Genomic DNA, 13,572 nt, shown 5'->3' with positions numbered 1-13,572 from the left:
ATATTTTAAATTTTTATTTTAAATAAATTTGTTTTTCAAAAAATACTGTTAAGTAACAAATTTTGGGGATTTGGGTCCCTGCGGGGGACACTTTTATCCTCAATGGAGATTGGGGTCGGGAATGGGGAATATGATCCTCACTCTGAACCCACCCCGTTACCATTCTTATGCTAACCCAACCCAAAATCGACCCAAAAATGTCTTTACCCAACCCACTTGACCCAATTTCCAGGTTAGCTTAGACCCATCATTGTCAATGTAGGCTAGTTGTCAATGCTTGTTTACATCCCATTTTCTCTAGTCATAAAAACTCAAGAGATGAAGGAGTTGCCTCCTATGGGAGGACACTAAAATGGACAGTAAGAGGTTAGACAAGCAAATTATGAATTAGAAGGCCAGTTTGGGAGGGCTTCAACCTTAATTGAGCTGCGTTGATCAACTTTGAGGAGGCTATCAAAACTAGTTTCACCGGAAAGTCGATTTTTTAGCTCACTGTATCTGTTTTTGGGCTTTCTGGTCTTTTCACCAAACATAGCTTTATAAATTTCCATATGGGGTTTACCTTGCAACTCAAAGGTACTACTATGTGAAAACAACACAAAAGAGGGATATGCAAGTTGTAAACTAGGGCATATGTGAAAATTGATAATGTGAGTCACAGACTAGGGTTAAAATAACAATTGCAAACTGAAAAGTAGAGGACTAGGTTCAAATAGTAAAGAAGAAAGGAGAGTAATGAGATACAAATACAGTCTCTAAGTGGTAGTTATTTTGAACGTTAATGAAATAGGTAAAAATAATGAATGATAAACAATAATAAATTGTCAACATTAGAAGTTGTTACGCACTTCACTAGCTAGCTTGATGGTTTATGGCTCACATAACTGCCTAACAACTTACCTAACAAAAATTCTTCTATATCAAGAAAAGTCATTACATGAAATATCTTTTCCAAGAAAGATTGAGAAGGTAGTTACATAATGGGGAACTTTATTTAGAAAGGACATCCGTCACCACATAATTTTAGGGATGAGAATTACTCGGTTGAAACTGAAAAACTGAACCTAAATTTTTGGTTTTGATTTTCAGAATTAGTAATTCAATTAACTGAAAAAAAAATTAATTAATTAACCAAATTTCATATATAAAATAAATTTTGATTTTACCCGAAATAACCAAAAACCTTTGAAATTTTCAATTTTGGTTATTTAGGTTTTCCTTAATACCGAATGTCTTTTAAAGCCAAAAAGGCAAATTTCATTCATCATTTCAATTGATTACGTCTCATTTCTGATTAAAGACCCCAGAAAGTGAGGAATTGTAGACCAGATCATTGGCCTATTTTGGCTAACAGCAACTAGACCAGCCCATGGGCTGCTCTATTGCATGTACGAGATGTATAATGTAGCTCATAAGAAACAAAACTGTGAAGTAAAGCATGGGAATCCTTAATGATATTGAGAATTCTCTAGGGGGATCTAGGTTCAAATTAAGTGTTTCTATGACCCTTTTTGCATCGCTTTCCAAAATATAAAATATGGCAAACAGACATGGTTAGAGCCAACTTGAGTCCTTCCAGTATACCTGAGGCTTCTACTTCTTCAGTAATCTGACAATAATACTTTAGAGACCACCCCACTATGAAATTTCCCTTTTCATCTCCTATAATCATGCCCAAACGAGCCCGTAAATGAGTAGTCCACATGATGGTGACCAACTAGTAATGGGGGTCACCGACTTGTGTTCTTGATGGTGACCATCAAGATGGTTGTCCATACTCATACAGTCTGTTAGCCGGAAGGTAAGAGCTGTTGAGTTATGGGAGTCTGGTTTCAAACCAAGTGGAGAAGTGAACCATATTGGTTGAACCAAGGGGCAATGAAATAGAAGGTGGTCAACGTTCTCTGGATCCTAATTACAGAGTTTGCAAGTTGGGTCTATAGATTTAGCTCTTTTAGCCATCTCTTCACTAATAGGAACAACACCCATGATACATCTCCATACAAACATCTTGATTCATGGTATGATATATTTCATCTTCCAAAAGGTCTTCCAAGAGAACTATATGGGGTGTGAAAGTCCGCACAATTGGGTGTCATCACCAACATTTCTATTCATTGATAGCTTGATGTGTGTAATCAGGGAGACTACTTCATCATCAAAGTGTGTAATAAGACTACCATGGTTCCAAGAATGATGAGTGTGATTAAATAGCATGGGCCATGGCTACTCGATCGGCTACAATAAGAGAGGCTCCAAGTATCTGGTTTCTCGATCCTCCAAAGACCCATGGGTCATTAAATATATCGACTTTCCACCCATTAGAGATTACCCACATGCAGCCCTTGATCAGATTCTCTGCAACTTGCCAGAAGAATTTGTTATGAAGATATTTCTGTTTCAGGATTTTGACCCAAAGAGCATTTTCTTCACTTATAAAACTCCATGTCAACTTCATTAGTGAAGCTGTATTCATAAGTGATGGTTGGTGTAAACCTAGACCTCCACTTTCCATGGGACAAAGGAAGGAATTCCAAGCTTTGAGATATGTGGACCGTTTGTCTTGGCTCTTTGTTCCCCACCAGAAATCTCTACATACAGCTTTTAAGTGCTTTACAGATAGAGTAGTGAGGCATAGCAACTATGGACAGGTGATACAAAGGAATAGATGCAAGTGTTGTCTTCCCCGCATGAGAGAGCACATTTTCCTTCCCACTTTTAATTTTGAGCCAACCTTGTCCAAAATAAAGTTCCACAAAGAGTGACGTCTATAGTTATCCAACAACGGTCTGCCCAAATATTTGTCTTCTTTTTTCATCTCCAGGATCTCTAACTTAGTGGAATCCATAGTTTAGGACTGGACCATATGAAGGATTTCTGAAAATTTACTGTTTGTCGTCCTGACCAGCTACAGAAGTGGTCTAAAATAGACTGTAGCGTATTCACTTCATGTAATTCATCCTCACTTAATTAGAATGATAAGATCATCTACAAAAACTAGGTGCATGGTTCATCCTTTCTTGGGAGTTGCATAATTTAAAGCCTTTGAGATCACCGTTGTTCAAAGCTTGAGTCAACATTCTTTTTGGTAGAATAAGAGGATAGTGGGTGTGGAGTCAACATTACCCAAGGTTCAAAATTTCGGGGGTGTGATTGCTTATCAAGTCGTGCCAGGTTCTTCATGTTTTGTTTTGGTCCCGTTTGCTTTTCGGTAAGTTATTTATCCAGGTAAATGCAGTTATCTGGGTAAGTTTTTTCTTGGGAAAGGGTATTTTTGTTTCATTCATGTTTTTTCTTGGGAAAGGGTATTTTTGTTTCATTCATGTTTTTTCTCGGTAAGTTATTTACCCGGGTAAATGCAGTTAGCCATAAAAACTCATTATTAAAAAGGGTATTTTTGTTTCATTCAAGTGTTGGCAACTTTCCCCTATGTGAAAAAGTTATTTACCCACCTAGGAGATGGGTATCACTTACCCGAGAAAATAAATTTTCCCTATTCCCCAAATAAATTTGACAAAAGAACATATGATTCTTAGTCAATGGAAAACAAAATCCCATTGACCAACTTTCTCCTCTCTTAAAATCCGAAAAAAGAATACCCGTTATGACAACCTTGGAAAGATAGCATTTGAGCATTTTAGGATCTTAGAAGATAGCTGGTTATCTTTCTGGCCATCAAGCTATATGTTTTCTGTTAATATTATTGGCCGATGAAGGACTCGAACTAGCTTCGTCCCTGCTAAAATTCAGAGATTCAGTTTCGTCCAAATCCAAATTAACAGCAGGAGAAGCTATATGCTTCTATTGACTCAGTGTTACGTGGTAAGAGTAACGTTGAAAGTTCACGCAGAATATATATATTTTGTTCTTTCTTGTCTCCGCCATTAGATGATATGCAAAACCTAGATTAGAGTGAGTGTTCAAAGTTCAAACACACCATAATAGTCAAAGAGTCCAAAATATAAATGCCACAAAAAGTAACCAATCACATTAAATACCTCATTTGGTCTATTTATTCATTTGTTCATGGTAAAGACTTTTAAACAACTTTTCAGATGTAACTATGGCATCTCATTCTATCACTAGTTTACTTTTTTGCGTCATATAATTTTTACCAATGTTTAAAAATTAATCTATAATTAGAATTGTTTTGGCCACCAGTTTTTTTATCGACAGTTTAATCATCCAGTTTGAATGGATAGTCTGTTTTAATTAAAAATAATTAAAATAAAAAACGTATTGATCAAACGGGTTTATGATTCATTGTCTGGATCAATGGGTCATTGACCAATTCAACGCTTTTTAGTTAAAAACAGGTTTTGGATAAAATGAAATCGATTACCTAAACAGTTTCCGATCCGAATGGTCCGACCATCCGGGTCAATGGAGATTTGAAAACACTGATTTCTACGCCATAAAATTTTCCATTAATCAATCATGGCCTCATAGGTGTGAATCTCAATGGGTGTAAATTTTCTAATTATAAATCTCAATACTCAACATATTACAGGCAGCAAGTTATGTAGCGTTAAATCAAATTCTATTTCCCAAACCCAAGACAAATATGTGGGGGAAGTGATTTCAACGTGAGGCCAAGCAGTTTAACATTATATAATAAACTTAAAAAGATGAAGATAAAGAAAGAAAGAAAAAAAGGTAAAAAATGAAGTGGCAACCAATTCATCAAAATTCAGGAGGTGTTTCTTGTATCTTGTCTTTCCAACTTATATATACATCAGACAGGATTTCTTAAAAAGTGTGTCCAGCTGCACATTAGGAAACATCGTAAAAGCATGGCAGATGCTATGGTTTGCCTTTAAGTTCATTCATTCATTTGGTCAACAAGTCTCTCTCTCTAGTCTCTATGGAAGAGATGGTTTTTTACTCCTTTTTATAATTATGAGATTCTATAGACGAATGTGCCTTAAATCAATTCACTGGTCTGAAGATCTTTCGTCATAACCAACCCCTAAAGCATCTCGTCCACATTGATGATTGTTTCCACTTTTCCAAAGCTGACGAGGACCCTTTACTTACTGCTGCTAAAACATATGTGATTTTTGTTTTGAAAGATATTGATAGGGAGCCCATTTTGGTGGTGCATATCAAGTTGCTCAGAGCCCATTTTGTTTTGAAAGATATTGAAGGAGTTCTTCCTCCTTCATCTTATTAGGTTATGTTTGGTTTGAAGGAAAAAGTAGGGAAGGGAAGGGATGATGTTGATGGATCCTTCTCCCTTATATCCTTAGGGATGATGAGGGGCATATCTGTCTTTCTGGAAGTTTTAGAGTGGTGGCTCCTTCTCCTCTGCTGACTGAAAGCTTGGCCCTCAAGCAGGGCTTGCTAGAAGCTCATAGATGGGCCCACATTTGCTACGGCAGTGTCGTAGCCCTGCGCTGAAACAATTTGATTAAAGCCTTCGATTTGCTGTCATGGCCCACCTTGAATTACATGAACTTTGTAGAGCCACCACAGTAGATCTAAGGCCATGATTTTCTGTTTTACCCTGTGCAACAGTGTCATAACAAAAGTGAACTCTCCTGTATCTGGGTGGAAAACGACTCATGGGAATAGTTAATCTGGTTCTCTCTTCCAATCTAGATAGCTTGCATACTGCCCACCCTATCCTCTTTGACATCTGTCATTTTCAGCAGTTTTTTTTTTTCTCTTTGAAGTTGGATTAATGGAGCAGTGATAATTTTCTACGTTAGTGGGGCTCATGAATTTATTACTAGCGTAGAATATTATCATTGATTCTACATCCTGTTGAATAGCCGTTGCATTAAGCTGTTCATGCAGGTTGGGCTTTGTCTCATTCCCCTGTGTTGGCATGGGTCCTTTGAGACTCCTACTTGACTGTCTTCAGTTAGCTTCCCATGATGCCAGTAATGAAAGTTCATCCGTTCATGCGTTCCAGTGGACTCTGACACTCAATCGTTCAGGTGACACTGAATACTAGGTTGTTCTGATTGGCAATGCTTATGGTTAGGGGTGTCAATTGACTGGTTTTCGATTGGATCCAAATCGATTCAAAGCTTATCAAATCAGATTTGGACAGCCCGTTATATTTATTTGGTTGGGCCAATCCAAAAGAAAGAGGTTTATATTATTATTAGTCTGAGTAAGACCGAAACCAAATCCCCAATAGTTTGATCATGACACCAAACCCTACCAATTTGAAACCATTCGAAACCGAAGCCATTTGAAAGAAACCTTCAAAGGCTCAAAGCTCAAAACCCCCGTTCGAGATTTGAAGGCTAAAAATCTCATTTGAACGTTCAAATTTGTAACTATGGAAATCTAGAAGATTGAAACCAGGGTTCTCTCGCTCTCCAACAACCCTTCCCTTCGACGACTCTTCTCTTTGTCATACATTCTGTTGGTTCGAGTGGTTAAGTGTTCGTGGGCTTATTTTATCTTTTATGTTTAAGTTCTTTAGTCTGTTATGAGCCTTTAGTTATTGGGCCTAAACCTGTTTTATTTTATTTTATTATGCCTAGGTGTCCCATCACTAATAAGGGGCATTCTAGTCTATTCATGTAACATCTTATTGTGAAGATATATATATAGCTTCTAGGGTCGGCTGAGAACAGATTGCCGCCCATTCTCAAACTTCTTCTCTTCTCTTCTCTTCTCTTCTTCTTCCTCTTCTATTATTGTATTTTAGCAAATATCGAAGCTCCATTCGGCCTGATTGATCATAGACAATAGAAAGGTTTGTGTCTAGGATCTCTCTTTGGTGTAGGGCCCAAGGAGAGGTTTTTCCCAGCAGTTTATGCTCCACTAGTGGTTCTACAACATTTAGTAGCCATTCGGCTATTAGAGAGATTTGTGTAGAATAGATATAGGAAGGACTAAGTGGACAATCCTAGTTATTGTCTAGGAGTTAGAACAAATCACCGGGGTGGTCACAACCCATGTTTGACTTCTAGAAGTGGTGTTTTTATTACCATAGAAGCGGCTCTCAGCCCAGACCTGATTATAAAGAACGCTTCAGTACAGTTACAAAGGGTATTTCCAGCCTAGTAACAGCTCCGGTAAGTCTGAAATCTTGTTCTTCTCGTTGAGATTATAGTTGTGATTACTATAAGAAAAAGAATATGTCTTCAATATCAAGAGAAATGACCTCTAAGGACAAGAGGGCTAGTGGGAGGTCTTCAAACCTAGAAAACCTAAATCTGTATAGTTTGCAGATCACAAGTGTGTTATTAAATTAATACAATTTTAGATAATGGTCTACTTCAGCCAAGCTTTTCATTACTTCCCGGGAACTTATGGGTTATATAGATGGACAAAAGTAGGAACCTAAAGAGGATGATTCTAGTTACTCAACCTGTCGTAAGGAGAATACTACTATTATGTCCTGACTGTTTGCCTCAATGACTCCAAGAGTAGCTAGGACTGTTCAGCACTTCCCTACAACCATTAAGATTTGGGAGAAAGTGTATAAAACCTATGGACAATGGAAAAACAATACAAAAATATATAGGCTAACCCAAGATATTATTGCATTTAGACAAAAGGATATGTCTATTGCAACTCACTTTGCAACTTTAGAATGACTATAGGAAAAACTAGATCACCACCTTGTACTTAATTGGAAAAATACAAGAGATAAGGAGATGCATGATAAACAAATTGAAGAATGTAGAGCTTTTAAGTTTTTGGTTGGCCTAGACCCAATGTATGAGAGTATAAGATCCCAAATTTTGGGAAGGGATGAACTTCCAGATTTACATCATGTTTACTATCTTGTAAGGAATGAAGAGGTTAGAAGGAAAGAGATGCAAGTTGGCATTCAAGTATTGCCTGTTGAGCATTCAGCCTTGATTTCTTCAACCCAAAAGGGGCGCACGCATTTAGACAAGAGGCATCTCAAGTGCTCTCATTGTGAAGGTGACAGACATTTGAAAGACAAGTCTCCAAAGAGTCAAACAATAAGTGGAAATGTTGTCATAAGTAACAATGGTGAAAGCCCAAAGAAAACACCTATAGTTGCAACTCCTCCAATGGGACAGACAACTAATTCCCGCACATCAGGGTCCTTTGATTTCACTGTTGATGATGTAGAAATTCTTAGTCGAGCCATGGCTCATCTAAGGAACAATTTCCTTGCTTCCACCTCTCTTGCCAAATCAAGTATTGTCTCTCGACTCACATTGTAACTATTCCTATAGTATTTAATTCTTGGATTATTGATTTCGATGCTATTGACCATATGACACATATTTCTTCTTTATTTTCTTATTATTATTTGACATTTAACCAAGATAAGATGAGAGTTGTTGATGGTTCCCTCTCCACCATCTCTGGGAATGGGGAGGTTAACCTAAGCAAGGATCTATTTCTTAATTATTTTCTACATGTTTCCAATCTTGCTTCCAACCTCTTATATGTTTCTAAACTTACCAAAAATTTAAACTATAGCATAACATTCTTTCATATTCATTGTGTCTTTTAGGATAGATTGACAAAGAGAATGATTGAGAGTGGTCATGAGTCTAGAGGTCTTTATTATTTTGATGCAGATATCAGTTCAGCCTTACAATCATCTACTTTTAGTGGTTGGGATTATGAGGAGTCTATAGCTAGGTTACATTTGTAACATGCTAGACTAGGTCATTTACCTTTTTCTTCAATGCAATGATTGTTTTCTGAGTTATTCAAGTGTGTTTTGAGTTAGAGTTTGGTTTGTGAAGTGTGTCAATTGTCAAAACAATGTAAAACTCTTTATCCAATTTCTAGTAATGAAATTTAAGTTCCTTCTGATTTAGTTCATTCTAACATATAGGGCCCTTCACCTTTTATTTCTATAGATGACTTTTGTTACTTTATCAGCTTTATTGATCACTATTAATGATGCACTTGGATCTACTTCTTAAAAGGGTGTGATAAAGTACAATGGATAACCATGGAATTTTGTAAAATGATTGAAACTCAGTTTGGCAAGAAAATTAAGCAATTCAATTCAGATATACTATTGAATATTTTTAAACCTTTTTGAATCTGTTCATGGAGGATGCAAGCATGTTACATCAATTATCTTGTGCTAGTACCCCCTCAATAAAATAGGGTTGCTGAGTGCAAAAATAGACATTTATTGGAGACAACTCGAGCCTTATTATTTCAGCACAAGGTTTCTAAGCACTATTGGTCTCAAGCAGTCCTTACAACATCATATCTAATAAATCGAATGTCTTCTAGGGTGTTAGGTATGAGAACTCTTTTCTTTCTCCTTTGTCCTAACCTTCCAGATTTTCCTCTTCCTCCTAGAGTCTTTGGTTGTGTGTATTTTGTTTATTTTAAAGATCATAAGAAGACTAAGTTGGATCCTAGGGCTACAAAAGGAATCTTTCTATGGTACTCTCCCACACAAAAACGTTATAAGTGCTATAATCCAGTTACCAAGAAAATATGTCACCAAGGATGAGGTGTTTTTTTAGTCTCAATCCTATTTTCAATCCTCTAGGAATCCTCTTCAATGGGAGAATAGTAGGGTGGAAGATGATTCTTCTTTTCCCTCCTTTGTGCCTCTTTTAGCCTCGGACCTTCCATCTTCTCCTCTTGATCCCCCTAGTTTTAGTTGCTTAGGTGAATTTAGTGAGACTCCCACTGAACCTGTTATTGCTCCTGACTACACAGGTGAATCTAGTGGGGCCCCCACTAAACCTATTACTGCTTCTGATGTTGAGGTTGTGACTGATAACAGTAATAGCAACAAAAAGATATGAGAATTTCCTATAGAAGAAGAAAAAAATATCCCCCAACTTATGACAACAACCAATTGGACTCAAAACAATCGGTATCAATGGTTTCGAGTAACCCTATCACTCATACTTCTAATTTGGATCTTTTCATTGCTCTTTATAAGCCTATCAATTCTTGTACTACTCAACACCCCTTTGCTAAATATGTTTCTTATTCATGTTTATCTCCTCGCCTTTGTGTCTACTCTTTCCTCTATTCATGTTCTTGCTAGGTACTCAGAGGCAAGTCTAACCCAAGATGGAGAGGCTATGAAGGAGGAAATAAAAGCCTTAATGAAGGCTAAGACTTGGGAATTAGCTGATCTACCATAAGGGAAGAGCATTGTGGAATATAAGTGGGTGTTCACTATGAAAGCACAAGGAGGATGGGTCCATTGAAAGAAGGGATTGACTACAAGAAGACTTTTGCTCCAATTGCAAAGCTTAACACAATCCAGGTTCTATTGTCATTAGCTACAAATTTTTCATGGGAGCTACATTAGTTGGACATGAAGAATGCTTTCCTGAATGGTGGTCTACATGAGGAAGTATTCATGAATCTTCCACCTAGTTATGATTTTCATGGGAAGGTATGTAGGCTAAGGAAAGCATTATATGAATTTAAGCAATCTCCTTAAGATTGGTTTGAAATGCTCTATGGGGCCGTGAAGAAAGTGGGATACACTCAAAGTGGTGCAGATCATACCATGTTCATAAGAAAATAGGATAACAGGCTTACAACACTTATAGTCTATGTGGATGATATGGTGATTACAGGGAATGATCCAGGAGAGATAAAAAGATTGAAGGAATTCTTGACATCTGAATTTCAGATCAAAGATTTAGGCCATCTGAGATACTTTCTTGGAATTGAAGCTACAAGGTCACAAGAGAGCATTTATATACGTCAAAAGAAGTATGTCCTTGATCTTCTAGAGGAGACAGGTATGATGGAGAGTAGACCAACAGATACTTCAATAGAGCAGAATCATTATTTCCAAGAATCGGATGGAGAGGACTACCTTGATAAAGAAAGATACCAAAAGTTGGTGGGAAAATTGATATATTTATCTCTTACCCAACCTGATATAGCTTATGTAGTGCATGTTGTCAACCAGTTCATGCACTCTCCAAAGATTCCTCATATGAAAGCAGTTGAGATTATTCTTAAGTATTTGAAGACATGTCCAAAGAAAGGAATTTTGTTCAAAAAGCAAAATAAAATTAAAATTGATGTGTATACTACTTCCGAATATTGTACATTTGTTGGAGGGAATTTGATTACTTGGTGAAGTAAAAAGCAAAATGTGCTTGCAAGATCAAGTGCAGAAGCTGAATATCTGGCTATGCCACATGGTGTTGCAGAACTATTGTGGCTTAGAACCCTCTTTAGTAAGCTTGAGATGAAGGTTGATGATCCTCTCAAGCAGTATTATGACAACAAGGCTACCATTAACATTGCAAATAACCTAGTACAACATGATAGGACTAAGCATATTGAGATTAACCGACACTTTATAAAAGAGAATTGTCTCGGGTGAACTTTACATTCCTTATACTCCCTCAGAGTTGCAAGTTCCTGATGTTTTGACAAAAGGACTATCTTCAATGAATTTCCTAGTCTTACTTGGCAAGCTAAACATGATTGACATCCATGCTTAGCTTGAGGGGGAGTGTTGGTTCGAGTGGTTAAGTGTTGGTGGACTTATTTTATCTTTTACGTTTAAGTTCTTTAGTCTGTTATGGTCCTTTAGTTATTGGGCCTAAACCTACTTTATTTTATTTTGTTTTACTATGCCTATGTGTACCATCACTAATTAGGGGAATTTTAGTCTATTCATGTTAAATCTTATTATATATATATATAATGGCCTTTAGGGCCGGTTGAGAACAGATTGCTGCCCATTCTCAAATTTCTTCTCTTCTTTTCACTTCTCTTCTTCATCTTCTACTGTTGTATTTCAGCAAACACATTCTATCTAGAAAATGATTTCTCGTTTTTAGTGGTTCTTTCCTATCAAGCGGAAATAGTTTGCTTAAGATGTAATTGTTTGGTTTTCCTTGTAGCATTGGCATCTTCCTGTTTGATTTTTCTTGTGGGCTCCTGGAGAAGAAGTTTAATTCCTGATTATAGCAGAAGTGAACTTTTCCTTGACTACTATACCAGTGGCTTGACTATCATCCATTAATCAGAGCTCGGTTTTGGAGGGGAAAAGGATGGTAGGGATGTGTAGGGGGAGTAGTGAGACTATGGAAAAAGGTAGATAGTTCCTTTCCTTTTTTTGTCTTTTTAAATTATATATTGTTCATGGTGGTGGGGGTGGGGTGGGGTAAGGTTCACATTCACCTCTTCTTTGTTTTCTTTTTCATTTGTTTCCTTCTTTTATTGTATTCAAAGTTTGGACCCACTAATATATGGATGCTGATTTGTTATCTCTTAATTTTTTGAGTTTTCTTTTTTGGCCATCTAGAGCAATGCTTGATTGTGGAGGAGATGGGATGAATTAAATCTTTGGATTTGGATATAGAACTTGCTTCAATCTCTATTTGTGTTCTAGGGGTGATGTTGTTGAGCATGGAATTGGTCTCTTTTATCATTTTGGTCGTCTCTTGCATGATTGTCCTTTGCATTATCAATCAATACATTTATTGAGATAAGGTTTCCTCAATAGTTTAATAGATTTTTACAAGCTTATCTTAATCCATTACACTTTTGAGTAAAAGAATAATGAATTGGACCAGTTCAATCTAGTCCATGTTGAACAGGTTGGATAGTCCAATAAGACAATGAATTGGACCAATCCAAGTTGAACAGGTATGGTATTGCAATAAGACAGTTGAATGTAGACAAACAAATACCTTTTGTATGTGGATTTTGTGGAATATTTATCTAAATATTTTTTCTTATAGTTTTTTATAAAATATTTGCTTATAAAATTTGGATTGGATTGGACCTAATCCATTTGTAAGGGTTGATATTGGATTGGGTTGAGTTGAACCAATATCTAGTCTATTGACAAAAGATAAGAGTGGGGTTGTCAATGGACCAGGTTTGAGTTGGACAGAATCTGAATTAAAACCAACTTGAACAAGTTGGACTGTCCAATAAGACATTGAGTTGGACCAATCCAATCCAGTCCAAGTTGAACATGTTGAGTAGTCCAATAAGACAGTGAATTGGACATGTCCAATCTGGTCCAGGTTGAACAGTCCATTGTAAGTAACTGGAATTCAATGAACTAGAATTCAGAAAACTAGAATGGTTATTATTTGGACTAGAAAGTTGTTTTGATCAGGAAACTAGAATTCAATGAACTAGAATGGTTATTTAGGAAACTCTGTAAGAAAACAATAGATTTTTTACTTCCAAATGTTAAACTACGAGCCTTTTAATCATATCTTGCAACTTCAACTCTGTCACTCACTATCATTCCCATTTACCATTTTTTGTAAAATGTCAAAAATATATAAAATTGACTGATTGCATAAAACGAGACCGGATCTGCTCAGTGGATGTACATGTGAGGCGCTCATTTGTGAGGAGCAAATCCCGTCTCGCATAAAACAACTTGCATTTAGCCTCCCTCATGTGACTAGTGACTGGTGAAAGGACCTATCTAGAAACTAGCAACTTCCAGGGCTATTGCCCATGATGCATCTCCTCTCTTCCAACTAGTGACAGAATTTTAATTCCTTTCTGCTTGGGTAAGTTTATGAGAGGTTGTGGGAGTGGGGTTCTAGTCATTTATAGTCTTAACTTTATTCTCTCTTGTGTGAAAATGGATGTGTGTTGTTGCCTTTAACTGTCACTTAGAGGACTCATGTA

Source organism: Nelumbo lutea, chromosome 2 (genome assembly GCF_056320005.1).
Source record: "Nelumbo lutea isolate HS-2025 chromosome 2, American lotus-T2T, whole genome shotgun sequence".
In the NCBI taxonomy this organism is placed as follows: domain Eukaryota; kingdom Viridiplantae; phylum Streptophyta; class Magnoliopsida; order Proteales; family Nelumbonaceae; genus Nelumbo; species Nelumbo lutea.
Note: the sequence above shows the minus strand (reverse complement) of the source record.